The sequence below is a fragment of the Ambystoma mexicanum genome, chromosome 2q (assembly GCF_040938575.1).
Source record: "Ambystoma mexicanum isolate Mex_15411 chromosome 2q, UKY_AmexF1_1, whole genome shotgun sequence".
NCBI classification, from domain to species: domain Eukaryota; kingdom Metazoa; phylum Chordata; class Amphibia; order Caudata; family Ambystomatidae; genus Ambystoma; species Ambystoma mexicanum.
Genome location: NC_090924.1, coordinates 1,353,462,681 through 1,353,490,453, shown reverse-complemented (window position 1 = coordinate 1,353,490,453; position 27,773 = coordinate 1,353,462,681). Strand labels below are relative to the sequence as shown.

Genomic DNA, 27,773 nt, shown 5'->3' with positions numbered 1-27,773 from the left:
TGTTTTTTAGCTTGTATGGCCATTCTTATAATACCAGCCGGTATTACACCGCAGTCCGTGGCCCCTGGCACCTTACTGCCTCTGGTCTCCTGCTCCTGGGATCTTACGCTTGAGGGTCCGCAGAGAGGGAGTGCCCTTTGGGTCAGTGGACTATCCGGTTTATGCTGCAGGCATCCTCTATGTTAGGAGCCATACAGTCCAGTGTCTAATGGCTTCCGGTCAGGCTGCGCATGATATTCTGCTCCCGCTCTGTAAGCATTACTCGGACACCCCGCAGTGGGGAAGGCTGCTATGGGTGCATTCCCTGGGGGCTCCTGGGGTGACCCCCGTCTGCTCACGTTGCTAAGCTTCCAGCTCTGGAGGAGCTACGGAAGTGGGTGAATCCTTCCTCCACTCTGTTTCTTTAAATCCTATCTGCGTTTTGCACAGCTGCGGTTTGGCTTGTTTGGGAGCTTTTCACCTACCTTCCTGCTCCTCCACTATATTCATATGTCCTCTTTTCTCACTGTTTGCTGCTCTCCTTTGGGCACCCCCTGCGTCTCCATGCCGGTGGGGTTCTACTCAGCACTGACCTCCGGGTGTGGGATCTATATTCCGCTGTTCTTGCCTCCTCTCTCCACTGTGTAGAGATCCGTTCCGGCATGTGCTCAGACTCTATTGTTCTCTGCAGCGTGTCTTGCCAAGCCAACCCCCTCCTGCCCGATTGCCTTGTGAGGCCAGCTCTGCGCTTGCACTGCTGGAGACAATTGCCACACTCCCGAACCAGGCACTTGTCTCTCCGCTTGTCCGTGGGTGTTTCCTCTGGCTACCCCCAGCCGCTCCTTACCGGGGGTCCGTTGCTGCCTCGTGCGCCTTTGCCCAGGCACCCGTCCTGGACGCGGTCTTCCCGCCGTCTTCAGGCTGAGGGGTGGGGGGAGCCACAGCACTGGGATCCGCAACTTGCTCTGTGCCAGGGTCACGCGAACCGCCAGTACAGCCCACCACCTCCGGGCCACGCAGATTCCCCCACCTCGCTCGCTTCGTTGGGAGCCATTCCTCCGCTTCCTCCTACTCCTTTGCCTCCATCTTGACGGATGCTCGCCGCACTCCGGGAATTCCAGTCATAGCTTCACTGGGGGAGCTCTGCGACTTTGCAAACTTACACCGCAGGGTCCCCAGGTGTTCTGACACCCCTGGAGCCCATTACCATTCCGCTTAGCACTTTTTCTAACGGGGGTTGAGGTCCGCGGGAAGGAAGGGGACCCGGAGCTCACCAAGAAGACATCCGATGGCATCCTCAGCTAGCCACACCCCCCGTTACTGAACTTTTAAAGCAAAGGGAAAGACCAGCTGCAGCGTGGTCTGGCGCCATTTGGGCACTTATTACTCTGGTTGGTCTCTTTTTGATAAAACTACAGATATCAGGAGGCCCTAGGAGAGTCCGACGTAGGAGGTCCAAGTGGTCATACAAGGGTCGAGTAAAACCCCTTCTACACTCAAAAGCCTTTGACCTGGAACAATTAATAGTCAGAGTGGTCAGGTCGGGGTTCCCGTAAAAGTCCCTGCCCACTCGTAAGTCTCCGACCCAGCAAACTGTGGCAGGCCAAGCGGCTCGAGCCCGACAGAGGGAAGCCAAGGCATAAGAGCTACTGAGGAAGGGTTGAGCCCGACGGAGGGGTACCTTATGTGATAATAGAACTGTGTGAGGCCTGATTGGGGCCTTAAGAGAAAGCCTGACTGGGGTTTAAGAGAAAGCCTGACTGGGGGATTAAGGGAAAGCCTGACTGAGGGCTGACACCTGGACTTGGGTAAGGGAAGAACCTAAGGGGTCTTGAATGTCTTTCTTTTGTACTATGTTAAAACATCAATGTGAACCCAACTGAGGGATGCCAAAGGAAAGCTAAGGGAAGTGAATCCCACATTGTGATAAAACCCAAGTGAACTGTATTGTTTGGCAAATATGAACCGGGTTGAGGGATGCCTGCAAAGCGTGTTGAGGTACCATAACCCTGTGAACATTGTGTTGACAAGAGTGAACCCGGCTGAGGGATGTCCACAGTGAAAGTTTGTTTAAAAAGACATTGGGCTTCATTACAAGTTTGCCGGTCCGGAAATAAGGGTGCCGGTAAGCTCACCAGCACCCTTGTTTCCGGACCGGCAAACTATGGGTTTGCTTGCTAGAGCTGCAGTGCCCGACAGGTCTGACCCCGCCGGTTCCAGCGGTCACGGAAGCACTGTCAACGTCACCATCAGTGGTCATTGTGCTTCTGTGTCCCCTCTCCCATAGAGTCCTTTAGGACTCTATGGGAATAGGGATTAACGAAATTACCGGTACCTGACTTCCCGGCTGCCGGAATTGGAACAGCCCTGTGGCACTGGGGAATCAGGTGCCGGTAATTCTTTACAGGTGAGCGGCAACCTGCCGGTAGCACCGGCAGGGTTACCACCTGTTAGAGAGAATTCTCATTCTATGGCTAATTTCCCTTACCTATAGAGTCCCCCAGCAGCTTTGCTGGATTTGAAGAGTTTGTTTCTTTTTACCTGCTAAGAGTGAGACTCTTTTTCCCACTCTTAGGCATTTTTTCGCTGTGTGTGTTCTATGCTATTTTTGTGTTTAATGTCTATGGGATTTTCTCAACCCCATAGGAACCATCTTTATTCACATGTGTTACACACCACCCTCCGTGCAGTGACACCGGGGTGTCGTAGCGACCCCCAAACATAGACTCCATACCCTGGGACTGACTACTGTCTCCCAGAGCATCTAAAGTCCCAATTGACTTTACTACTCAATTTTTATGAACTTAACCAGTACAACCCATCTTACAATGGAGGTACTGGGAAGGCTTAATAGTTTTTCCCTTATGTTCATTTTCGAGTGGGTACCGTACAGTCCTCTCTCAAAAGTTTCTGGCTGGTGGCAGTGGTTATTACCGTAAATATTCGACCGCGAATATTTCCCTATGGGATTTTCCCATTGTTCGAGGCTACCACTTTTTCTGACAGCCTCTAACATACCGCCGGTGTATTTTAATATTAACTTTACTCCGGTAGGTTCTATTTGCCAGAACTTTAATAGAAATTATTTCTCGTGTCTTTCTCTAAACTCCTAACCCAGGTCGGGGATCCTTTGTTCGTCCTTTTGGCGGGCTTCTGCCAAGAAGCCCTCCTTTCGGCGCCACTGAGTCTGGGGTGGGTCCGTTGTGTGGGAGGGGGAGTAGGACCCCTGGACAGGGTTGCCTCAGCAACCCATGTCGCACTCTGATCCTGATAGGCTGGAGGGTCTCCCGCCAAAGATGACCACTCCACTGTGTTAGTGACAGCTAGGCATTATGAATGGGGTTCTTTTTGCATAAAAGCAGGAAAGAGGAGAGAAGCCAAAGACATCTGCAATGACTGAACCACCGGGCAAGCCCTGCTACAGCGTCTCACCACTTCTCTCCACACGACGAGAGGAGATCTTCATCTGCAAGAGCCTTCTTCCCTTGAGCTGGTGGGGCCAACCAGTTTGCCAATCGCCTTCCTGGACCTGCCTTGGTCGAATCGCCAGTACCCAATATTCGGAGGCCGGATAGTCAGGTACCAGTCCACCCGGACCACAATTTAAAGGAGCGTACCTTTTATTTGTCGGGCAGCACCGCGTCTGGTTTTATCCCTAGGTAGTGCAACCTTCCTCCACGACGAGAGCCTCTCTTCCTCTGCTGGATCCCCCGGACTGCAGGAACTACCAGGAACAACCGCCACCGCAGTAGCCACTTCTTCATTTTAAAGGTACATTGTTCTGCCAGGCCGCCCTTTCTTCGCGGTAGCACTAAAGGTGTTTTAAATCCTTTACCTACCTGTTGGGTTGGCCGCCCCTCTCTCTTAACATTGTCTTTCGCTTTCTGCATCTACGTTTTCAACTTCGTTAACCAAAGACCATTTTGCTCCTGGGCCCCTTGCCCTGTACCACTGACTCTGGCACAGGCCTATTGACTCTGGCTACATTTGTTAGATCTGCCTTCTTTAGATTGATTCTCATTGAGAACTGTGTGGTGCACCTATCTCTTTTAACTACCCTTTCCTTCCCATTTTTTAACCTTGTGAAATGCCATTTTGCTCAGTTTTCATTTAAATATTGCTTATACTGATGCACTGCCTTGCTCAAACTGGTTCACAAACTGATGGGAAGTGTTGCTAGGGTGTGTAAGAACCTATTTCTATATAACTTGTGCTTTCCCTCCCTTGTGAGGAATTGTTAGAGGATCCCTTGTGTGTAGTTGTCACTGTGCCATTTTGCTCAGTTTTCACTCTGGTTCACTTGGTCTACAATTTAACTTGGGAGTGTGTATATTTTTCCTTTGACTTAACTTAACTTGCTTGATGACTGTGATAAATGTGTTTTATTAGAAGTGTATAAAATAAATATATATATATACTTTTTAATAGAAAGCTTTGGTCAGTGTTTCCTTGTCCCAGAGTACTGTAGGCCTAATGTGTACACCCTGAATACTGCTCATCTCCCTCTTGAGATGAGTCTGACTGCTCAGCCACAGCTACCAACTAAATCTTTGTGGTACAGACTGATACCAAAGGGGATTTATTGCTCTCACCTGTAGTCTTAATCTTCTGTAGTGCTCACTAAGGGAACTGCACAGGATTCTGCCTAACACCACCGGACTCGTAATGAGGCCCATTGAGACTTGTGAATACTACAGGTGAAGGGATTTTGAATAAAAGGCCGTAGTGAACCCGACGGAGGGAGGCTAACATTCAAGAGGATCGGAGCCCGGTTGAGGGGGATCCCGAGGTCTCCCAACGTAAAGAATACAGAGAGGAACTTTTGTTTTGTTATTGTTGACACATCAGGCCCTCGGCGGCAAGAGACTTTGTAGAAAAGAGACTTGACCACCAAAAGTCCTGATCTCACTGAAAGGAACTGTAACATCATGCTGGAGAAGCCCAGGAGTGTGCTGTGCTTGAGGATCCCGCCTTAACATCCTGACATATCATTTTGTGAACACTTCTTTCTTTTCTGGTGAATATTATCCCACGCTGTTTTAGTAATTTAGCGGTTAGGATTGTCAATAGCTTTTTTAGTATAGTCCCTTTTTATTTGACAAGACGCCTCTAGGGCTGCCTTATTATTATTATGATGGTCGTAGCTTGCTACCATCTTAGATTTAGGTATTAGATTAGTCGTTTTTCTCACCCATTTATACGGTTTAATAAACAATTTTGAACTGTGATCACTTGTGTCTGTCTTTACTGTTGCCACCATGGGTTCCTTACAGAGCCCAGCAATGGGAGCCACGGTGCCTGATCCTCACGCTAGTGCCTGGATGTGTGTTCTTGGGGCCATGGGGTTTGCGCTGCCCGCGAGACACGGCGGAGCTGATAGGGTGCCAGGGGAGCGAGCAAGGTCTGTGTTTGAGTGGTGAGGTGCCCTGTCATGCCTAGGAACAGATCTGGCAGGAGGTGAAGGGCCCCTCAAGGGGAACATGCTGCTGCTGGGCTGTTCTCTGACAATGTGTGGGAGAAAGTGGTTGGAGGGCTCGCAAAGAAGGCTGAGAGTGCATTGTCTCTGATAGTGCTTGGACTTCGAGGCAGTTCTGGCCCTGCAGCACGCTGCTGAGTGCAACAGATGGAAGGTAGAAAGCTGGGAGCCCTAACGAGGAGCTGACATCTGGCAGTGACTGGGAGACCACTGCACATTCACCATGTTTAAGGGGCAGCCACAAAAGCTTGAACAGTGCAAGGGAGTCAAAAGCATGCAGCCCAAACAGGTGCAGCAATCTGCTCGAGACGCTGGATGGACCTCGGCGGTGGACAGCGCAATTACTATGGAGAAATCGTTGGAAGCAATACAGGAGTCCAGGTCCTCACTTGAAAACAAAGTACAGACGGTGGGAGTTGAGGTGTCGCAGATTAGAGCTGACCTCAGTAAAGTCACGGAAAGAGTCACAGAAGCTGAAAGGAAAGTGGGGCAGGTGGAGGGCACAGTTCTGGTGCTACAGACCAGGATTAATGCTCTTACTGCAGTGACAAGATCTCTGTAGGAGTGGGTGGAGGAATGCGGAGGGTTCATCCAGAAGGAGTAATGTGAGGATTCTGGGGGTTCCGGAGGGCAATGAAGGTATGAGTATGGAACGATTCTTAGAAAGACTGATCGTAGACACCCTGAAGATTAAAGGACTTTCGAAATGCCTCTCGATCAAGAGTACTTTCGAAATGCCTCTTGATCAAGAGAGTACATAGGATCTCAGGCAGGAGTCCTCCAGTGGGTGCACCTCCGTAAGCTATTGTGGTGAAGCTCCTTAACTTCTGTGACAGGGTTTCCATCCTACAGGATGCTAGACTGTGCTTAGTCTACACTGGGGGTGGCACGAGAATCATGATTTTCTCAGACTTCACTCAAAATGTCTAGGCCTTCTGGAGGTGCGAGGGACAGCAGTGGTTTCAGGACTGGTGCTGGCGGTGGTGGATCGAGCTTCACTCGAATAGCAACAAACATGGCAGTTGACATTCCAAACGGGAGGATACGTGTGGGCGTGGGTGGCATCCTGACATTGGAGGAGAGTTTGCGACCCTGTGAGAGTGGCACCGAACATGCAGATGGCCTGGTGGCCTCACAGACCTGAAGATATGAGGGGCATGAAGCGGTTGGATGTGCTTCTGCCGGGTTGCTGGTTGTCTAGAACTGCCTCTCAACAGGGTCCATGCTGGGAATGGGGGCTGACACGGCGGCTGATGTGCCAGCTTGGATAATATGGGGAGAGTGGTGTTGGGTGTCCAAGGGTTGCCTTACCGTTAATGTTACTGCAGAGGTTACTGTGGGGCCTGCCTGTAGGAGGGCGGGATTCTGTTGCTTCCTGATCTGGGGGTCGAGGAAGGGCTTTGTATTCCTCTCGACTTATTGCAAAGTTTTGACCACCTTCGTGTTTTGCCTCTGATTTAGTCAGTGCCCTCTTTGGTGGTGATGCTTGGTTGAATGGGGTGGACTCTTTGTTGGGGGTATTTCAGAGCAGGCGTGCAGTTTCTCTTAGGGTGAGATGGGTGCAGTGCCTACTGGGTGGGGTTGCGGAAACAGGGAGGGGGATGAAGGGTTGGATTGTTCTTATTGTGTTTGTTGTTCCATTAGTGGTTTCTCATAGGGTTGATCGGGGCACCTTTGGCCAGGTTATGTTACATGGTATTTTCCTTATGGCTGCCCTAAATGTGGTTAGTTGGAAGGTGTGGGGACTCAACAATGTGATCAAGAGGAGTAGAATACACTCATACTTAGACGCAAAGCAGACCTGGCTGTCTTAAAGGAGCCATGTTTAACTAACATGAAACATGTTTGGGGGTGCTTGTGGTCTCGTGCAGAAGGGATGTGACCTAGCAGTTCGGGCTGGACTGCCCCTTTTGGGGTGGGACCAAGCCTGATTTGCATATGGTTTTTCCCCTTCTGTAATGGTTTGGCAGGTGAAGAACGATGGTTTGGAAGGTTGCCCAGAGCAACGCCAGTGGTTTTCAGTCTAAACCTTCCAGCCATCACCTTTTCGTTTTCACCTTTTTGTTTTTGCTTTGTCTTAAAGGAGACCCACCTTAATGCACAGGAGATGGGGAAATTGTGTGCTAGATAGAAGGAATAGGTTGTCTGGGCCACCTTCTCCTCCTAGGCCAAAGGGATCTTTGTATGGGTTAGGGATTCTTCTGTCCTTCCAATCGGACAAACGCTGGTGGAAGCAGAAGGGAGGTTTGTGGGCACTGTGGGGAGCCTATTCGGTCTTTCTACATTATTGCTAGGCACATATGCACCCAATGTGGAACAGGCTGAATATTTCGAGAAGATGCAGGATTTGATAGTTAAATATCAAGATGATTCGGTGTTGTGGATGGGGGATTTCAATTGTGTGTAATAAGGAACTGGACACCAAAAGTATGATGACTGTACGGCCTTTGGGGGTTGCATCCAAGACACTGTTGAGGATAACGTCTGACTTATGCCTGCGTGATGCATGGAGATTAAAACACGGCAAAGCGGTCTCTTTCGGACCATGCACCCTTGCTACTGGGGATTGTAATGAGGGGCCGTATACCCCGAGGTGGACTTTTGACAATAGCATGTTGTTGGACATGCCATTAAAGTCATCCTTTGGGGATCAGGTGTGACAGTTCTTGGATGTTAACTGAGTATCAACCGGGCGTAGATTCACTGAATGAGAATATGTAAAGGTATTAATTCGCCGGATGTGCATATCTGCAAAGATAAGGATACGCAGGTTTCTGTTGGCAACAGTCCTGACCCTTGAGTGATCCTGGAAGAAAGACTTTCTAGAGGAGAGGCGCTGGGCACAGAATTGTTGACATCTGTGAATGACCTGCAGGGAAGGTGACGCAGGACCGATTAAACAATCGTGATTATGCTGGATATGTGGAGAGACAACACTCAAAAGGGGACACCGCTGGTAGCCTCATGACATGGCTGGTCCGTAAGGAAGAGGGTCAACGCCTGAGTGACAGGGTGAACGATGGGTATGGGTGTCTGATCATGGAGCAGGATGGGATTTGCAAAGTGTTTATTGGCTTTTATAGTGAGTGACCTGTATGTAGTGAAGGGTTTTACTGAGAGAAGGCAGCATCCTGGCTGGATGAAGCTGCATTGTCTAGACTGACCTTGGAGCAGACTGAGTTCTTGGGGAGGGACATTTAAGGTACATGAGGTGGAATGTGCTATTGAGAACTTGTGCCTGGGTACAACCCCCGGAGTCGATGGCTTGACGGGGGAGGTGTATATGCAGTACAAGAAGGTACTTTCCCCCAAAATTATTGGAGGTCTTCCTGGAAGCCAAAGAACGGGGTGCACTCCCTGGATCTATGCTGGAGGCTTTGGTGGTTGCACTTCTTAAAAATGGAAGAAGGAAGAGATGGTTGGGACTGCGCTGCTTATAGGCCATTATCTATAATCAACATGGATGTGTAATGACTTTGTGTAGAGCTCTGGCTCGCTGACTGTCTCCTGTGATGCAGGGACTAGTGCACCCGGGTCAGATGGGGATCATTACTCGTAGGAGTATTATGTATAATCTTTTTTTACCATTTAAACTTTATTAAGCATTTTTCTCTGCGCACCAACAACCAGTACATTGTACATTCATCTTATACAGAAATTAAGATATAATTCCTCTTCTTGGTTTCAGTAATCCTCATGGTGAATCATAAATGAAAATAAACATGAGACAAGTGCCTCGCAGTGAAGCTAGAAAAATGTAAAGAAAATAAAAGTAGAAAGAAAGGTGCAAAAATACTCATCAATTGTGACGCATGCAAAAACTCATACAAATGTAACTTTAGTGACTTCTGGTGACATCTGATTGCGTTTAAGTCGCATTGCGTAGCTTATAGCGGTGAAAATGATGCCATCTCATGGGGCCTATGATGGATATTGGGATTATCATGCTTGCTTACATATGTGATTAATGGGTACCAGTCAGCTAGGAATTACGGCATCCGCTCCTGCATTGCCCTATCGATTTTGCTCATGCGGCTACGTACCATACTCGTGCCCACAATTCCATAATATCTGGTTCTTCCTGGCTCTTCCAGTATTTTGCTATCACCAGTCTTGCCGCCACCAAGAAGTGAGTGACCAAACTAGAGCTTATGGCCCCCAGTGTGTATTGGCCCTGGGAGTCTTCGTTGCCCAAAAGTAACACCAAGGGGTCTAGTTCAAGTTCAAATCCACAAATCTCTTTAATTTGGGTGACCACTTTTTTCCAGAACCTTTGGATTTGGGGGCACACCCACCACATATGAATGAAGGAGCCAGGGGATGTCCCACACCGCCCACATTGGGGGGAGAGCTGTGGATTCATTTTGTGCAAATGTTCTGGGGTCAAGTACCACCGGCACAGTATTTTACTCTGTGAGTTGGACCGCCTGAGATACCTTACCCGCCCTTGTCCAGATATTGTACCATGTCATCTCATCAGTGGGCGTACCCACTTCTTCATCCCATTTAGACATGTACCCGTGTGGGGATTTCAATCTACTGGGGTTCAACACCTTCTATAGGGATGCAAGTTTTGCTGCTAGGGGGGTCACCTATAAATAGATCTTCAAAGATGGTTGTGTCTCGTTTCCCTTGAGTTGTTACATGTGATCGGGATACCCAATGTCTCAGCTGGATATAACCATAGCTATCCGTGTCGTTGACCAGAAAAGCCTGTTTGCATTGGTCAAACGTGAGAGGGAGGTTATCTCGAAACAACTGCACCAGTCTGTTCAGTCCACCTTCAGACCATCGAAGGAGACGCCCCCTACATAATCCCGTTCGGAACTCGCCATTTCCTGATATCCCTGTCATATGAGAGGTGAAGGTAATCGTAGCATATTGCCGTGTTCCAGTTCTCCAATGTGGTGTTTGTTGTTGACAGCCCTTTTCCGTGGCTTGACTCTCTTGGACGGGTGCAATTTGAGCGGCAAAGAGATAACTTTCAATATCGGGTACCGCCAATCCCCCCGCTACCCTCGCTGTCATAAGCGTATCCCTAGCAACTTTGGGGGACTTTTTTGACCATATGAATCTAAAAATATGTGTCTGCAGTTCTATCAGTGCTTCCCTCGGGATCCAGATTGGTAACGCTTGAAATGTGTATAGTAATTTTGGGAATGGGGTCATCTTAGTTGCCGTTATTCTGCCCAGCCAGGAGATTTCGGTGGCACCCCAATTCACTAAATCTTGCTTGGCCCCAGAAAACAGTGGCAAAATATTCGCTGCATACAAATCGGTATATTTCACCGTGAGGTGAACGCCCAAATATTTCATAGAATGGGAGGCCCACGAGAATAGAAAGTTGGATTTCAGATGCTCTACTGTCTCCGGTGATTCTGTTATATTGAGGATCGTTGATTTTGAATAATTAATCTTGAAGCCCGAGACCTCCCGGAATCTGTCTAGCAAAGAAACATGTTATGAGGTAAAGATTTTAGGGCGCCCCGGATGTAGAAAAGGAGGTCGTTGGCATAGCGCGCCAGCTTATGGTTGTAGCCCGCCACTTCAGCTCCGAGAATATCCCTCGAGAAGCGAACTAAACAGTCCAAGGGTTCCATTGCTAGGGGTAAGAGGAGGGGGGACAACAGACACCCTTCCCGGGTCCCCCTTCGCAAGTTCACCGGGTTCGACAGGCCCCATTTACCTTGACAGGCCCCATTTACCTTAAGGGTAGAGGGTAGGACAAAATTAGTCAACACAAAAACTAAAACGTGAACCAAACCCTATAAGTACCTTAGATAAGTATCCCCAATCTACACGATCAAATGCTTTCTCAGCATCGATTGAGACCGTCCGACGAATGTTGTCAAGTATTTTTAGCGCCAACAAACAAAACCTGTATGGTCTGTTGCTACTACTCCAGGGAGTACCACCGCTAAGTGTGTAGCTAGTACTTTTGAGAATATGCGGGCATCGTAATTTAAGACTGCTATGGGACTGTAAAAGGAGCGTAAAGTGGGGTATTTCCCAGGTTTATTAAGCAACATTAGTGTCGATTCCCCCATTGATGGTGTAATAGACCCAGTCTCCATGAAGGAATTGAACACTTCCGCCATATGGGGAGAGAGGACTTGGGAGAATTTTGTGTAAAACAGGGCCTTGAACCCTTCCATTCCTGGTGCTTTATATCTGGGGAGAGCGCTAATAGCTTGTATTACCGCCTCTATTGTTATGGGTGTTTCCAATGTCCGCTTGTGTGCTTCAGATATTTGGGAGAGGGGAGATTCCAGCAGAATGCGTCCTGCTGTGAGCCATTAAGAGGATCTGCTGCAAATAGTTCAGTATAATACTGTGTCAATATGTCGATTTTTGCCGGTTCCTCATTGTGTAACTGGTCTTGGGCGTCCCTCAGCCCCCCAATTGTAGTGCTGTTTCTCTGGGCCTGAAGCTTATAAGGTAAGAAACGGGATGCCTTGTTCGAGGTACTATAATAGAAATGTTTCGTCCTAAGCAGCTTATGGGAGATGTCATCTGCCCACAAAGCTTTTAATTCCGGCTTTGCCACCTGCAACTGCCTTTATGTTCTCCTCGCTCCATCCACCTTATAGTGAACCTCCCAATCCTGGACTGTCCCCTCTGCCCAGATCCGTTGTGCTGTAAGGATTTTTTTTGAGCTGACACTATACTGATCAGTTCCTCCCTCAGTGTTGGCTTTAAAGCCTCCCATACCCCGGTTAATGATACCTCTCCCGTAAGGATCTCTTGGAAATATTGGGTGAGTCTCTCTGTGATAGCGGCACATATTGCTTGGTCCACTAATAAAGAGTCATTCAGCTTCCATCCCATGGACTTCCTACCTCCCAACCCGTACCCGTCTAGTTCCAAAGTAATGGGAGAGTGGTCGGATACCAGCGCTACTTCTATGATGGTGTAAGAAATTCCTGGGAGAAGGGGCCTAGATACCAAGAAAACAATCGATACTGGAGTAACTTCGGTGGATGTATGAGAAATGCGTGTAGTCTCGCTGTTGGGGGTGTAGGTGTCGCCATATGTCCACCACGTGCATGTCCCCTATAGCTTTTCTGAGAGAAAGTGCTTTTGACGGCTCTGTGTGGGGGCAGTGGGCCTGTACTATCAACCATCCTCTCTAGAAGCACATTAAAGTCTCCTGCCACCACAAGTTCTCCCCTTTTGAAATTGCGCTATGTGCGGGAATAGGTGAGTGTAGAACTGATCTTGTGTTGATTAGGGCCATATACAGACACAAAGGTGAAATCTCTGCCCGCTAATTGTACGGTCAACTCAATATATCTGCCTAGGGGTCCTTTAGGACCTTCCACAGTTCAAAGTGAAGAGAGACAGCTAAACGGATTGCGACCCCCCCCTCTTTTCTTTCTGGTGGAAGAGGAAATATCCTGGTGGGGTGCCAACATGATCTTAGCCCTGGCCAGTCTCGCTGTAAAAGGTGAGTCTCCTGAATTAGGGCTATGTCAGCTTTCAGATCTACTAGCTTAGTTAACACTCTTTTCCTTTTCCTCTGTGAATTCAGCCCCTGAACATTCAGAGACACGATCTTCACATCAGTCATCCCCACCCATCAATATGTCTGCAGCCCCCAGCCCTTGTTCAGAACCCCTTGTTGCCCTTGCTCTACCTGCTTCCAAGCTCTTCCCTGAGCACACTATTAGCTTCCGTTGGTGACAGACTACCTTTTGACCCCTAGTCTTTTCTCTGTGTTGCCCCCTCTTGAGCTGCACCATAACATAAAAAATTAATGAAAAAAGAAAAAAGAACTCACAACCTTAACAACCCCGTTTAGGGTGAACATCAGGACTGTCGCCTGAAATAGGGCGTACTCTCCCAGTGCCCTTATAGTCACGTAAGTTTGCATTTCAATCGGCTAAACACAGCCTCTGCACCTCTATATCCGCCTTTTCCTCCTAAATCCTGAATTCTTCGCTGTTTTCCCTGTTGGCCAAAACACCCTCTCGCCTGAGGTGAAGCCTCAAGTACGGGCCTCTGAGTTCAAGCTCCTCTCTCGTCTGTCCATTGAGGGCCTGCGACGATCCTTCCTTCTGCTTTTCCTCGATTGGGACTGGTCCCATGTAGACGTCGAAGGACCTTAGGAGCTGTCGTCTGGTAAGTTCATGTCTGCTTCCGGTATCTTGAGAGTCCCGACTGCTGTTCGGAGGGAAGTAAATTGATTTTGGACACCTTCCAGTTGAAACATGGTGCGAAAGGGGTATCCCCATCTGTAGCAAACCCCTTTGTCTCCTAGTCAGTTGTTTGATGGCCTCATGAGCCTGCGCCTTTGGATTGTCCCTTGAGAGAGATCATGAAACAATTGGAGGGAGCCCCCTTTGTACTCCAGATTGCGTTGTTCCCTGGATTTCTGGAAGATCAATTCTTTGGTCTCGAAAAAATTAACTCTTGTCAAGACACACGGGAGAAGATTTAGCTGTGTTTGAAAGTTGGAGTACACTCTGTGTGTGCGTCCCAGAGTAAGATAGACTTCTGTGTTCCCCATTATCTCTTGGAACAGTCCTCTGATATATCCCTCCAAATCCTGATCCTTAACCGCTCTTGGCACCCCTGTGACACAAACATTGTTCCTCTGTGAGCGGTTTTCACCATCCTCCTGTTTTTCTTCTGCGGATTGCCTGTAAGCCTCAAGTGTTGCCACTCTGTTCCAGATGGTCCTGTGCATTTGCTTGGTCGCAGAAGGCTGTTTCCAGTTCTCCCAGTTTAGTTTTATTCTGCTGTATGTTGTGGGACAAGTCTTGGAAGGAGCTTCTTAATTCCTGCAGTGTGACGCCATTTCCTTCTGTATGGACTGGAACAACCGCATGATGTCTCCTCTCGTGGCGGGCTACGCATCGTCTTCTACCGCGGGGGGGCGGCTCAGTTGCCGGTTTAGATTGCTGCAGCATCTCTTTAATGGATGTCGATGGCTTGTCATTAGTCTTCCCTGACTTCATCTTGTCTCAGGCATACAATTCAACAGGGCAAAATCCTGCCTATTCCCACTAGCTGGCCTTAGGGACAGATGCTCGGAGGAGCTTCCAACACTAGGGATACAGTGGCAGACCACCAGGTTCCGCTACTTGGGCATCCAGATTATGCACACCCCCCAATTGATGCACGAAAATAACACTAATGCAGCAATACCCGCGCTGCGAAGATCAATGTCCTTCTGGGCAAAGCTCCCACTGTCGGCAATGGGGAGAATTTCGGTGACCAAAATGATAGTCCTCCCTAGGCTCTTGTATAGGTTCCAAAATGTGCAATATTACATCAAGAGCTCATTTTTCCGCCTCTTGGGGTCCATAACACGAGATTTTATTTGGGGGCGGGGCAGGCACAGAATAGCACACTCCACACTAGTTCTGCAACACGCTCAAGGTGGAACCCAACTCCCGCACTTCGAAAAATATTACTTAGCAGCCCAGCTTAGCTTTGTGTCCAAATGGCTAGCTGACGAGATCACATCCGAGACTCCCCTGCTACAGTCCCTGATTCCTCCACTGCAACTTAAAGAACTCATTTGGGCGCCACAACACCTGCTGAAAGACACACCCTTCATAGCCACTCTGGGGAAACAAATCTGGCATAGAACGAAATCACTAAGGAATCTAACACACCTGTACTCCCCAGAGATACCACTGATCTGGGACCTGTGTAGGTCAGACTTGGACTTGTTACATCTCAGGACCTGGGAGAAGAAGGGGGTTTACACGTGGGGAGATCTCTATGAAGAAGGCTCCTTTAAAGAGTTCAACACACTACACAATGTAGACGGAATACCCACCAGTCAATACTTGTGGTACCGAAAGATACGCGAAATAGCAAGACACAAATGGGACACCTGGCCAGAAGAACCTGAGTCTGATCCTCTCACAACTTTATTATATAACCTAGGCGAGGGGCAACGGCCGGTCTCCCAAATATACAGCCACCTCAACGATAATCCCAACCCAAAGGGAGAGGCCCTGAAAAACAAATGGGAAACGGACATTGGCCGAGAACTCTCGGAGGCAGAATGGTCCAGGGCGCTAATATTCCCTAAGGCTGTGTCGAGAAACCACAGATTCCGCTTTATACAACTAAATGTCCTGCATCGGACATATCTCACCCCGCACAGACTGGCGACATTCAACAGGAATGCGAGCTCCGACTGTCCATGGTGCAGGGCAGAAGGGGCTGACCTCACACATATGTTCTGGAAGTGCAACAAAGTACAATCCTTCTGGGCAAAAGTCAAGCTAACACTTGAGAAGGCAGGAGCCTCCAAATACAGATGGACTCCTGAAGAATGCATCCTAGGAACGTACTCTAGACCGGCCAAACTTAAGCACATGGTGAAACTAATGGACCTATCGTGCCTTCTGGCCAAAAGACATATCGCCATGTCCTGGAAAAAACCAACAGGCCCCAGACATGGCGCCTGGCACAGCGAACTTATCAGATGGGCCGATGCAGAAACTAAGGCTTGGGAAGACAGCGTTTCCAAATCTACCGATGACTCCAGCTCCACCCTAGAAGCATGGAGGGAGATAGTTAGAACTATCACATACCCCTCGGACGATAAACCCCCGTGAACAGGCACTAGCTAGATTGTGCTGAACTGCAAAACCTAGAAACTCATGTGGGAGGCCCCCAAACACCTATGGAAACTGCTGCACTCAAGAGCCCCCCCCCCCATACCACCCTCTACAGAAGCCTTGGCAAAAGCACGAAGAAGACTAGATGCGGAGACGGTTTATGTTAATGTTATTGGTTTACTGTTTATTGTTTGGAACACCCCCCCTCTTCCCTGCGCCCTCCCTCTCCCCTCTCTCTCTCTATCCTCCCCCCCTACTTTCCCCCCCCCCCCCTTTTTTCTTTTCGCCCTTCCCCCCCTCCTCCCATCCCCCCCTCACCTTTGTTCACTAAGATATTACTGCAAAGAGTTAGCTTCATTTGGCACGATTGACCGGCTATGTGCTACTGATTTTATGATAAATGCCAATAAACAAATTTGAAAATAAATTCCCTGACTTCATCTTACTCATGAATGAGTTGAGGTGAGGGAAGGTGGAGGGGGTACTGCTATAAGCTAGGGGTACAGGGAAGTGACCCCTTTTGACCACTCTGGGATTGATTAAATCGTCACCAGCAGCAAATAATGTAAATGATATGATAGTTTATTTATATAGCGCCTGTACACAATGTGTTTCAAAGCGCTTCAAGGCAAAGGAGGGAACAAGGGAAAATACAATGACATTCTTGCAGGCCATGAACAGTAAGGTTGTGAAATTAACTATCGTACTCGGGCTGATGACATTTCAGATGGCTCAAGAGCTAATACATAGATAAGGAAGGGAGGGGGAGAGTGGGAAGGAAATGGAAACAGACAGGTGACTACCATACTAGGCCTGACAACATTTCTGGTAGTGCTGGATGGCAGGGGGGAGGAAAGAAAACAAGTAAGGGGAGGGGGGAGGAGACAGACGAGGTTGCTAGCATACTGGGTCCAGGGACAATTCTGATAGAGTAAGTGCGTAGAAGAAAGTAAAGGGAGGAGATAGGAAAATGGAGAAATGGAGAAAGGGAGAGGAGAGAACAGAGAGTAAGCAGTCAAAAGAGCAGAGAAGAAAGAGAGGAGAGCGAATTCAATTGTCAGTAGTAACACATAATGTTGCATGCCAGATTACAAGATGATGATGGGAACAGCATGATTCAGGGCCACCATGAGTACAAGATGCAAAGGCAGTCCAGCCTGAGAGTTGGGAAAGGGTGACGCACCGTGAATCAATGAAGTCCATAAAAGTCAAATCAGCATTGGCCACAAGACGGTGATGGTGAAACCAGAATGTATCGGGACAGACTCCTGCAGAAGTAGGCTTGAGTGGGAGGGGGGAGGGATGGAAGAATCAAGCAGAGGGGGTGGGGATGGCATATAGAGGGAGGGGGGGTAAATACGTGTTGGTGCATGCTTACCTGCTGTCTGAGCAGGGGGTCGGGCCCTGGGCCCTCCTGCTCCGAACAGGTCCAAACAGGAATTTCCCTTTTCTTCGTCTGCCCTTTGCTTCGGACGCCAGGGCGAGAGACGCCCTTGATCTAAGAGTTAAGAGCAGGAAGGAAGAGGCAGGGTTAAGAAGGTGGGTGGTGCTCAGGCCAGGTGACCTAGATCCACTTGCACCTGCTCCCCATCTGCAAAGGAAAAGAGGCTGGAGGGCTCCTTAAGTAGGAAAAAATAGCGGTAACCAGGAAGGCACCAGGTGGGCGGGGCTTGCTAAGTCAGGGCAAAGAGCGGCAAACAGGAAGCCGCCAGGTGACCTAGATCCAATTGCACCTGCTCTTTTTTCTTAATATATTTTTATTGATTAATCTCAGTACACCTGTGCAGCAAGAACCATATATCAAACAGATCTATCAAATTCAATAGCAATCCGATATGCAATGTTATTAATCCTATTTTCAGCTACACGAAAACGATAATACAAGCAAAAGATCTATAAATACACTTTTTGAGCAGCAGCACCTTTAAAACCTGGTCAGAGCACAGTGGTGAGATAGTTCTCAGAAGGCGGAAGAGACGCTCCCACAGAAGGACATCTTAAATGCAAAGTGTCCCTTCATGTGTGAAGCAGTTTATGCTCGAGGCAACGTGGGGTAGGAAGACCCCATAAGAACAGCACAGGTTGTAACACAAACCGCTCTCTATACTGTCACAGAACCTCAGCGCCATGCATACAGTGGATAAGAACCCTTTAGAATTGCTGTATTCTAACTCTTGGATTGCAGCTGCCAGTATTTATCATAGTAATTTAAAATGTCAAGAAGCCTAAATGGTCTTCCAATCATTTATTGGATGGCCTTATTTCTGCTTCTAAGTCACCACACATCCTAGTCTTCTCTAGCATGTCCCAGGGCTCTCTACAATAGAGCAGTTCAAATGGTGAAAACCCAGTGGAGGCTTCATGAATTTTCTTGGTAACATAAAAATCCCATAATAGCAGTTTGCCCCAGTTCCGGGCATCATCTTTGTTGAATTTCTTGGTAAAGCTCTTTAGGATCTGATTAAAGCATTGTACTTAAGCCATCAATCTGGAGGTGTCAAATGAAGTTGTGAAGAGGTTTGAGCTGTAATACCTACTTTTGTTCAGTCATGATTTGAAACATAAGCAGGGTTCCCTGATCAGTAAGTATCCCCTGGAAAACAACAGGGTCCTATGACATACATCCCCATCTGTTGAAAGGGTACTTTAACAATGTTATGAGACTGTATAGAGTGTGCGAACACCCGGAGGGAACTTGCCGCTAAGAGATAGCAGCAGAAAGAAAAACGTTCTCAGAATAAGTGGGTTTTAGGTGCACGTTTGAACTGAAGATAGTTATCCATAGCACAAATGGTGTGAGGAAGTGAGTTCCAGAGTTGGCTCTCCACCACAGAAAAGGAGCGCCCACCTCTATGCACACATCTGAAGTGTGGGATTGACACAAGCCTGGCCTCAGCCGAGCAGAGGGGACGGGAAGGGACATACCAGCAGAATTTAGTTTGAAGTTATTTGGCGCCTGTGCTATATAAAGCACGATAAACAAAATGACAAGGGGGGTTCCTGGGAATCCCTCTGCCAGACATTAGTCCTGGTTACGAGGGACTTACCCAGAGTCTTTAACTCACTATCTTTCACAGAGAAGAAATATCCCAAACATATCAGTCTTTGTCCTGCCCTGGGGCAGTCCAGCACCGAAATGCTAGGCAATTCTCCTCTGAACAAGAGTACCAACAGGATCCCCAGACACGTGTTTCGGTCTGGTGTGACCTCATCAGTAGGGAGGAGCTGTGCCTCTCTAAGAATAGTGAGCAAGGGGTCCACGTCTGGATTCCCCTAGTAACTTAGGGTGAGACCCAAAGTTACTTAATTAAGCAAATTGACAAGGGGGGTCCTGGGAATCCCTCTGCCAGATATTAGTCCTGGTTACGAGGGACTTACCCAGAGTCTTTAACTCACTATCTTTCACAGAGAAGAAATATCCCAAACATATCAGTCTTTGTCCTGCCCTGGGGCAGTCCAGCACCGAAATGCTAGGCAATTCTCCTCTGAACAAGAGTACCAACAGGATCCCCAGACACGTGTTTCGGTCTGGTGTGACCTCATCAGTAGGGAGGAGCTGTGCCTCTCTAAGAATAGTGAGCAAGGGGTCCACGTCTGGATTCCCCTAGTAACTTAGGGTGAGACCCAAAGTTACTTAATTAAGCAAATTGACAAGGGGGGTCCTGGGAATCCCTCTGCCAGATATTAGTCCTGGTTACGAGGGACTTACCCAGAGTCTTTAGCTCACTATCTTTCACAGAGAAGAAAAAGCACGATAAGCACGATAAACAAGGCACAAGGCCTTGAAATGAACCCGTTTAGCAACATGGAACCAATGCAAGCAACTGAGAGAACCAGCGAGATCTGTGCTATCCTGGGTGACGCAGAAACAAGTCTGGCCACAGAGTTCTGGACAAGCTGAAGACGGTTAATCAAATACAAGGGTTAGCCAAGGAAGAGTGAATTTCAGTAATCAAGGGAAGTGAGTGCAGGAGAGGCAACCACCGGGGCATGATATTGATGGCACAAAAGGGAGCACTTTACGTAGGATTTTCAACTGGAGGCCCCCTCTGACACACAGCTTTGATTTGCGGTTCCATGGAGAGGGAGGAAGAGATCTTAACTCCCAGATACCTAACCACTGGAAGCGCAGAGGGGAAAGAATGAAGGCGGCCAAAACAAGGGGGTCCAGTGGGAGGCCTCCAGAGTAGAGCCCGCCACAAGTACCTCCATTATGTTGCTGTTGAGTTTTAACCAATTCAGGCTCATCCATTCCCCCCAGATTGAAGGCAAGATCTAAGCCTGGATGAAGTTTCAGAGGAGGAGTGGTCAAGGCTGAAGACAATTTGAGTATCGTCTGCATAAGAGTATCAGACAAACCCAAAAGATGAGATAGGTTTAGTGAGGGGTTGGATATACACATTAAACACTGGGTAAATAGCCATGCCCTGAGGGACACCACAAGACAGAGCGACCGGAAGGCACTGGAAAGGGGAAAGAGATTAAATACCGTCTTGGAGAAAGGACTGAAATCAGGAGAATACAACTCCAGATATTCCGGCCCCGGTGATTGGCAGTGGTTGTAAGAGAGATTTGGTAATATCATTCCTGGACATCTTCTGACATGGCAGACACTCCAGTCAATATTTTTGTGTCATGTTATTCCTACGTCCCAACCCCATTCCTCCATACTGGTTGGATACCTTGTCCAGAGGGGGACGGGGATCAGAGCCTGTTTTGACCCGCAATAAAACTTTCCCTTTAAATTAATGCACGCTGGACGTACCCGCCCGCACCGACTCTGCCCACATGCCTGAACCAGTCCTTTTTTACTGCTCAATCGGACTGGACGCCTTGCACCTGCTGCGAGAAATGTTTTTCGAATTGGACTGTGTCCTCGCACGTATTCCTCATTTTATGATATCGCCATATCCAGCTTTAGCAGCTTTGGATTTTTTTTTTCAGCTGGGACACTGCACGGGGATGCCTGTTGACTCGATGTTCCTCGAAGGCCTCCGTCTCGATGTCGACGTCATCAATGATAAATAGTGTGTGCACTGATCGTTGGCTTCAGTTCCATTTTTCCACGAGAGCTATCGCTTCGTAAATCGGTCGTTTTGGCTCCTTGACTACAAACCTTCAAGTTCATTGATAAAGAATGGCATCGTCATCAACTCCGAGATCAGGGTTAAAAAGTCCCTTACGGGGAGACCGGTAGGGGGCGCAGAAGGCAATGGCTGCCTGAAGCTCGGCTCCTCCCGTAGCGGGGACAAAGGAGATGAGAAAGAGAGAATCCCGACAATACTTCGATGAGGCAAACAGTGGATTCATGCAGTGAAGCATAAGCAAAACTACTGGAGTCTCCAGATTGGTGTCCAAGCCGTAAAGAAACCGAGAAATAAATGAGGCTCCCCTCCCCCCGCATGGCGTGGAGCATGGCAACCCACTGGTGAAAGGCCCCAAACGAACAAAGCCCAAGAGAATGTCCCAACGGGCGCAGCTTAACGAGTGCAAAGACAGACAGGCGCCCAGAGGAAGGTGATAGTTTGCGGGTCCGAGGTGGAGTTCTCTCAGGACTAAAGGCCGGGTGATGAGGAGTGTGTCGCGTGCGGCTCAGGGAGAGAAGGGAAAGGGCAAGCGGACACAGACGGTGTCAGCGCTCCCCTGCATGACATCAGCCTTCGCCCCCCTATTGGAGTGAGGCGCTGGTCCAATACAGGTCCACAAGATCCTCCCGGCATAGCACCCGCCTCATCATCGAATCGGAACAGGGTGTCTCAACTCGGGACCACAACATCTCGTTCCGGAGTCCCCGGATGGAGAGCAGGACACGAAGCATCAGAGGTGTCTATCAACAGTAATAGTGGACGCCGGAAAAAGAGAGGCTGGTGCGGGAAAAAAGGAGAAATTCACCACCTGCTGCAACCCAGAGGAAGCGTGGTGTCATAGGAACCGCCAGAAGGCGTGCGGCAGGCAGAAGATCATAACCCCCTGAGCAGCCGCCTGACGGCGTGCGTGAAGTGAGCACCCCGGAGCGGGCATCGCATTGAGAAAGAAGGTGAGGTGCGGAGAGGCCACCCACACTCTGCACCCCCACCGGAGCCACCCGACCCGAGTGCCGTAAGAGGTGAGGAGGTGGTCCAGAGAGCCAGTGTGAGACCCAGCGATGAGGGACCCGGAGGCGGGCAGGAGTAACAGCAAGCGGACAAGCGGCAAAGAAAAAAGAAAGAAAGAAAAGGTAAGAGACGCCCCGGCTACTCCCCCAGTGACATGGTGAGGTGAGGGCACTGATTCAGAGGGAGGGAGCAATCAGCAGGAAGGGCTGCCAGGTCCCAATACGCCCAGGGAGGGCTAATGGGTTTAGCAGAGAAGGCACAGAGCCTAATAAAAACGCCAGCAGCCACCTCCAAGGAAGGAATAAGGACTTCTACCCAGGGGGGAAAGTGAACACGGCATAGGGGTTAAGAGACACCCCCACCATCCCCCCAGAACTGGCAAAAGCTAGCCCCACCGGCGACCCCTTTACATAAACCAGTGAGTAGAGATTATGGGTCACCAGAACTGCCTTTAGATGAGACTAAAGCCGAACCCACGCGCTGCAGGACCCAGCAGCATTATTGGCACCCCTAACAGGTCCGAAAAGAGTGCGCATGAGAAAGCCACCTCCTCCCCTGAGAAACGCCCCCTCCCTCCTGAGTTTTGCCTTATCAAGGCAAAACAGTCATACGAGCTAGAATACCAGGGCTCTAAGATAAAGATATTTCAGGACCTATCAAGCTTTACTTTGGGATGAAGAAGGGCATGTAGGCCCCTCATCCAGTGGCTAACTGAGCATTCCATCCGATATAGATGGGGTTATCCCTTCTACCTGACTTTCGAATGCAAGGGTGAAGATTACAGAGTGATCACCCCCGAGGAGGCGAAGCAACTCCTGAAACATTTTACAGATCAGAACGAAACCAGAGCCCCCACTGGCCCCCATGAGGCCCACTCACCCCGCATGCAAGCAGCAGAAGGGACGCCACACAGGCGAAAAAGAAGCAAGGTGGGGAGAAAATATGCTGACCAAACCGCCATGAAAATGTACAAGTGAGGCGGATACCACGGTCTTAGAGCACATGCACTACTGAACATTATGCACAAAAGAATACTATAGGCACATTGAATACCAATTAAAAGTGATGGGATTAATAAAGGGAGTCCCCAACGAGGGATGAGTTTACACCTTAGTGGCCCTCATTTGAAAGAGGGCGTCTCAACCCAAAGGAACTAGGATGCTTTTAACACCTGCGGTTCAGTTAGAGGGTTTAGTTATGTTTTTAGTTCACAAGGGGGAGGAAGTGGGACACAAATAAAAGGGTCACAGTATTGGGGCAGTATGCCGAATGGAGGTTCACTTAAGGTGAAAGGGCAATGAGAGAAGGAACAGGCGGAACAGATGGGACCCTGCATAGAGAGGGAGATTCCATCCAAGGCAGGACCAGAGCAAGCAACGTTAAGAGTGGGCACTCTCAATGTAAAGGGGCTTAACTCCCCCACAAAGAGATCACTGTTAGTGAGGGAATTTGAGAGGGCCGCCCTGGACGTCCTCTTTATCCAAGATACAAGCCTCAAATAGGGGGAGGAGAGACCACTAAAGGGGAGAAGCATAAGGCAAACATTTTTGGCATCCACAAACCAAAAGAAAGGGGGAGTAGATTTGATACGGAATAAACGAATCAGACTGAAAAGTCCAATAGTGAAGGCACTAATGGAGGGTAGGCTTCTGGTGGTTAAAGGTGAATGGGAAGCCCAACAAATCACCTTTGCAGGAGTATTCTCTCCCAACTAAGGCCAAAGGGCGTTTAACGATAAAGCCCTATCAGTTATAGAGGAAAGCAGCAGAGGCCCTGTGGTGACGGGGGGAGATTTTCATGGGCTGACCCACGAATATACAGGTAACACAGGTGATGACCAAAGACCTCCCCAGGGAGGAGGGTAGTAGATTCCGAACTAGCCTCAATGAGAAGGGCCTGGTAGACATCTGGAGAGCAACTCATCCACACAAAAAGGGTACATGTTCAGATCAGGAGTTCACAACACATTCACCAAAATTGATTACTTGCTGGTCAACAGAGAGATTAAATCTAGAATCAGGGACAGCGTGATTCGGCCCATAGGATGGTTGGACCATGATATGGTCATAGCAACGCTGGAAATGAAAGGGCTTAACCATCGAGACTCCAAATGGCGCTGTTATGATTTCTTGTGGAGGGATAAAATCTATTCACAGGGATTGAAAACAGCAATAGAGGAATACTTTCAAATAAATGATAATGGTGAGGTAGATATTATAACGATATGGGATGCAGGCAAAGCAGTGTGGAGGGGTCACTTGATGAGGGAAGGGGCCAAGCGTAAGAGAGAACGGAGGTTGCAGGAGGAGAACCTAAGAAGGGAAATCACAAACTTGGAGGGACGACTGCATGCCCAGGGGTCATATAGTGCAAACCATCTAGAAACTCTCAAATGAAAAAGAAAGGAACTTAAATCACTGGGGAAGGGAGACATAATGAGAAAGCTAAAACTATTAAAGCAGAAATTCTATGAAAAAGGTGATAAAGCTGATAAGATGCTGGCCACTAGATTAAGAGAGCAGAGAGATGGGTGGAGGTAATAAAAACAGACGAGGGAGGTCAGGTACACTCCCCAGAGGACATAGCCAGCCAGTTTGCCCAGTATTACGAGCGCCTGTACACCTCTGAAGGCAGTATAGATGAAAAGGAGATGAAGGAATACATTGAGAGGGCGGGACTAACTCATTTAAAGGGTTCAGAGCAAGCTCTCTTAAAGTTGGTCATAACCCCAGAGGAAGTAGAGGCAGCAATTAAGAGACTCCCCTCTGGTGGGGCACCTGGGAAAGATGGCTACGGAATGGGCTTTTATAAACAATTTGCCGGGACTCTTGCCCTGCGCCTGGCAAGGCTATTCATTCACATCCATGAAACTGGCAAAGCGCCCCTACATTCTCCATGGCACATATAGTGGTGATACCCAAGGCAGTAAAAGACCCCATGCAGTGCAAATTTTATAGGCCAATTTCGCTGTTAAATACAGATGCCAAAATATACACAAGGGTCTTAGCCAAACGATTGGAAGGGATAATGCCCCGCCTTTTACACCCAGATCAGGTGGGTTTCATTAAAGGTAGACAAGGGGCACACGCAATGCGAAAAACCCTCGACATAATGCAACACTCCAGGGGATTAGACAGGGATGCTTGGACTCAGAGAAGGCCTTTGTCAGGATTCCATGGTATATTTCTAGAGTTTCAAGGGTCCACAACTTTAAAAGACACACTGTTACAATTCCCAGATAATTCTCATAGACATCAATTAATTACACATTTTAATTAAAAATCATCATTTAGCAATAAGACCTTTTGGAGGTAATTCTATTTAGAAGTGTGATGTTTGGGTTATGTTTTTTATTATAAGAAAATTGTACAAAAATTCCTTAATGAGATTTCAGGAATCACTTCCTTCCCCAAAGCAAGATGGAGGGTTAGTCCTGCAGCAGTGATTGGAGTAAACAATTGATGAGGTAGTTTGGAATGTTGATTAGAGTTCTAAACTGCCTTTCATTTTAGTAGCCATAGTGGCAGGTTGCAGTTTCCTTAGCTCCAGTGACTTATTTTTAAGTATATTTAATCCTTAGTAATCCTTTAAGAAAATTTTAGAAATGAATGGACAATTTTTATGAAGCTATCCGGGAATCTGTGAATTACTGAACAGATGAAGCAAGCTAAGTCATTTAAACTACAAAGTTTTACATCGAGAAATTTATATTCAAAGTTATTGCTATAAAAGATAAAGACTGTGTGATAGCTACGTTAACCTTTACTGATTTTTGGTTTTAAGAAAATTGTTCTGAGTTTATTTTTGAATTTCCATTGTTGCGCATATTTTTGAATCGAAGTTTACTTGCGCGCGTGTAATATTACTAACAATGCGCGCGTAATTCTTCTTTAGCGCTTCGCTTGTTAGTTTGTTTATTCTGATATTCGCTCGTTTTCAGTTCTACCGCGAGCGTTTATTTTCTGTTAGAAATACGCAGTGCATGGTTTAGAAGTTAGAGTAAGGAACCCTGCATACGTCTCTGTGCGCGTTATTACGTCGTGACGCTTTTCCAGGAAGTGATCGTAATCACAGGACAATTGCATCGCGTATGTGAAGCGTCGTGACGTTTCTTCAGGAAGCAATCGTTCCTTCAGGACAACTGCGTATGTGAAGCGTTGTGACGTTTCTTCAGGAAGCGATCGTTCCTTCAGGATAACTGCGTATGTGAAGCGTTGTGACGTTGTTTCAGGAAGCGATCGTTCCGTCAGGACAACTGTGTACGTGAAGCGTCGTGTCGTCTGAATCCTTCTGGAAACGAACTTTTCACGGTAATCGTTTCACTTGAGTCGATCTGTTAAGGAGTCTACAATTTTTCATCAGATGGACATTTCGAGTGTTACTAACTCAACTTAAGCAATAAACTCTTTTCAGAATCAATAAATACTAGGATTAGTATTTATGGAGAAGTTATTTTTTATGTAAAATATTTTTGGATAAATAAGGTTGAATTCATCAGTCAGCTAAATACAAGTCAAGACATTTCCTTAGAAATCCTTCCACAGTAAAAGAATGCAGAGACTTTGATTACCGAATTCAATATTTCAATACTACAAACTGAATAAGCCTATAGGTATCAGAGCATAGGCTACAGGTATTTAAAGAGAAGGGTGGTATTATGGTAATAATATTAGTAATGTGGATTTATAATTTATATATATATATATATATATATATATATATATATATATATTTGTCTCTTAGATTTCACAGACATTGAGACCTGAAGCGTCTACCAACTCCAGAGAACTCCAGTGCCAGCCAGTGAAGATCTGTCTTTTGTTGTTTTATCCTCCATTCCCCTTTCCCCTTGGGTTTGCCAGCTAGGTAGTTTTATCTTGTAGGACTGTTTGGCGGGCAGACTTGGGGGGGGGTCTGGTGGGCCAGCATCACTCCTGAAGGAAGATACAAGACTGGACCTGACAGCCTTTGACAGGGTTGAGTGGAGCTTTCTCTGGGCCATGCTTAGGAACATGGGATTCAGAGACCGATTCATAGGGGGAATTCAGGCACTCTACAGAACCTCGAAGGGAAAAGTGGCAGTAAATGACAAGCTCGCAAGAGAATTCGGCCTGACCAGAGATACCAGACAGGGGTGTCCCCTGTCACCGCTCCTATATGCTCTATCGATTGAACCCCTGGCCAACATAATCAGGAAAGAGAACATAAGGGGAATTATAATTGGTGGCACGGAATATAAGCTAGCTATGTTTGCCGATGATATACTCCCCTACCTAGCAGACCCCCAAACCGCCATACTGAAAGTGCTGCAGACCATTCGGGAATTTGGGAAATGGGCCGGTCTAAAGGTTTATGTGGAAAAATCGATACTCTTCCGATACAAGACGCCCAGCCCCATAGGCACAAGAAGTACGACTACAAAGGGAATCCCGACCACATACCAGAGCCTAGGGTACCTAGGAGTGAATGTTGCCAAATCACCAGAAGAGCTATACGATGCAAACCTCCCGCCACTAATTCTAGAATTAACAAAAGGCCTGGAGAGATGGAGCAAGTTAACAATATCATGGTTGGGCCGTCTGAATGCCATAAAAATTGTAATCGCCATCCTGAGATCCCACTTTACAGACATAAAAATCA

At 47.9% G+C, this 27,773-nt stretch overlaps 1 protein-coding gene across 7 annotated transcripts in view; it reads left to right on the top strand.

The window, feature by feature from the left end:
* TCAIM (T cell activation inhibitor, mitochondrial) overlaps window positions 1–27,773 on the top strand; it is a 722,456-nt gene that overhangs the window by 441,333 nt on the left and 253,350 nt on the right. The gene's annotated exons all lie outside the window — the stretch shown is intronic.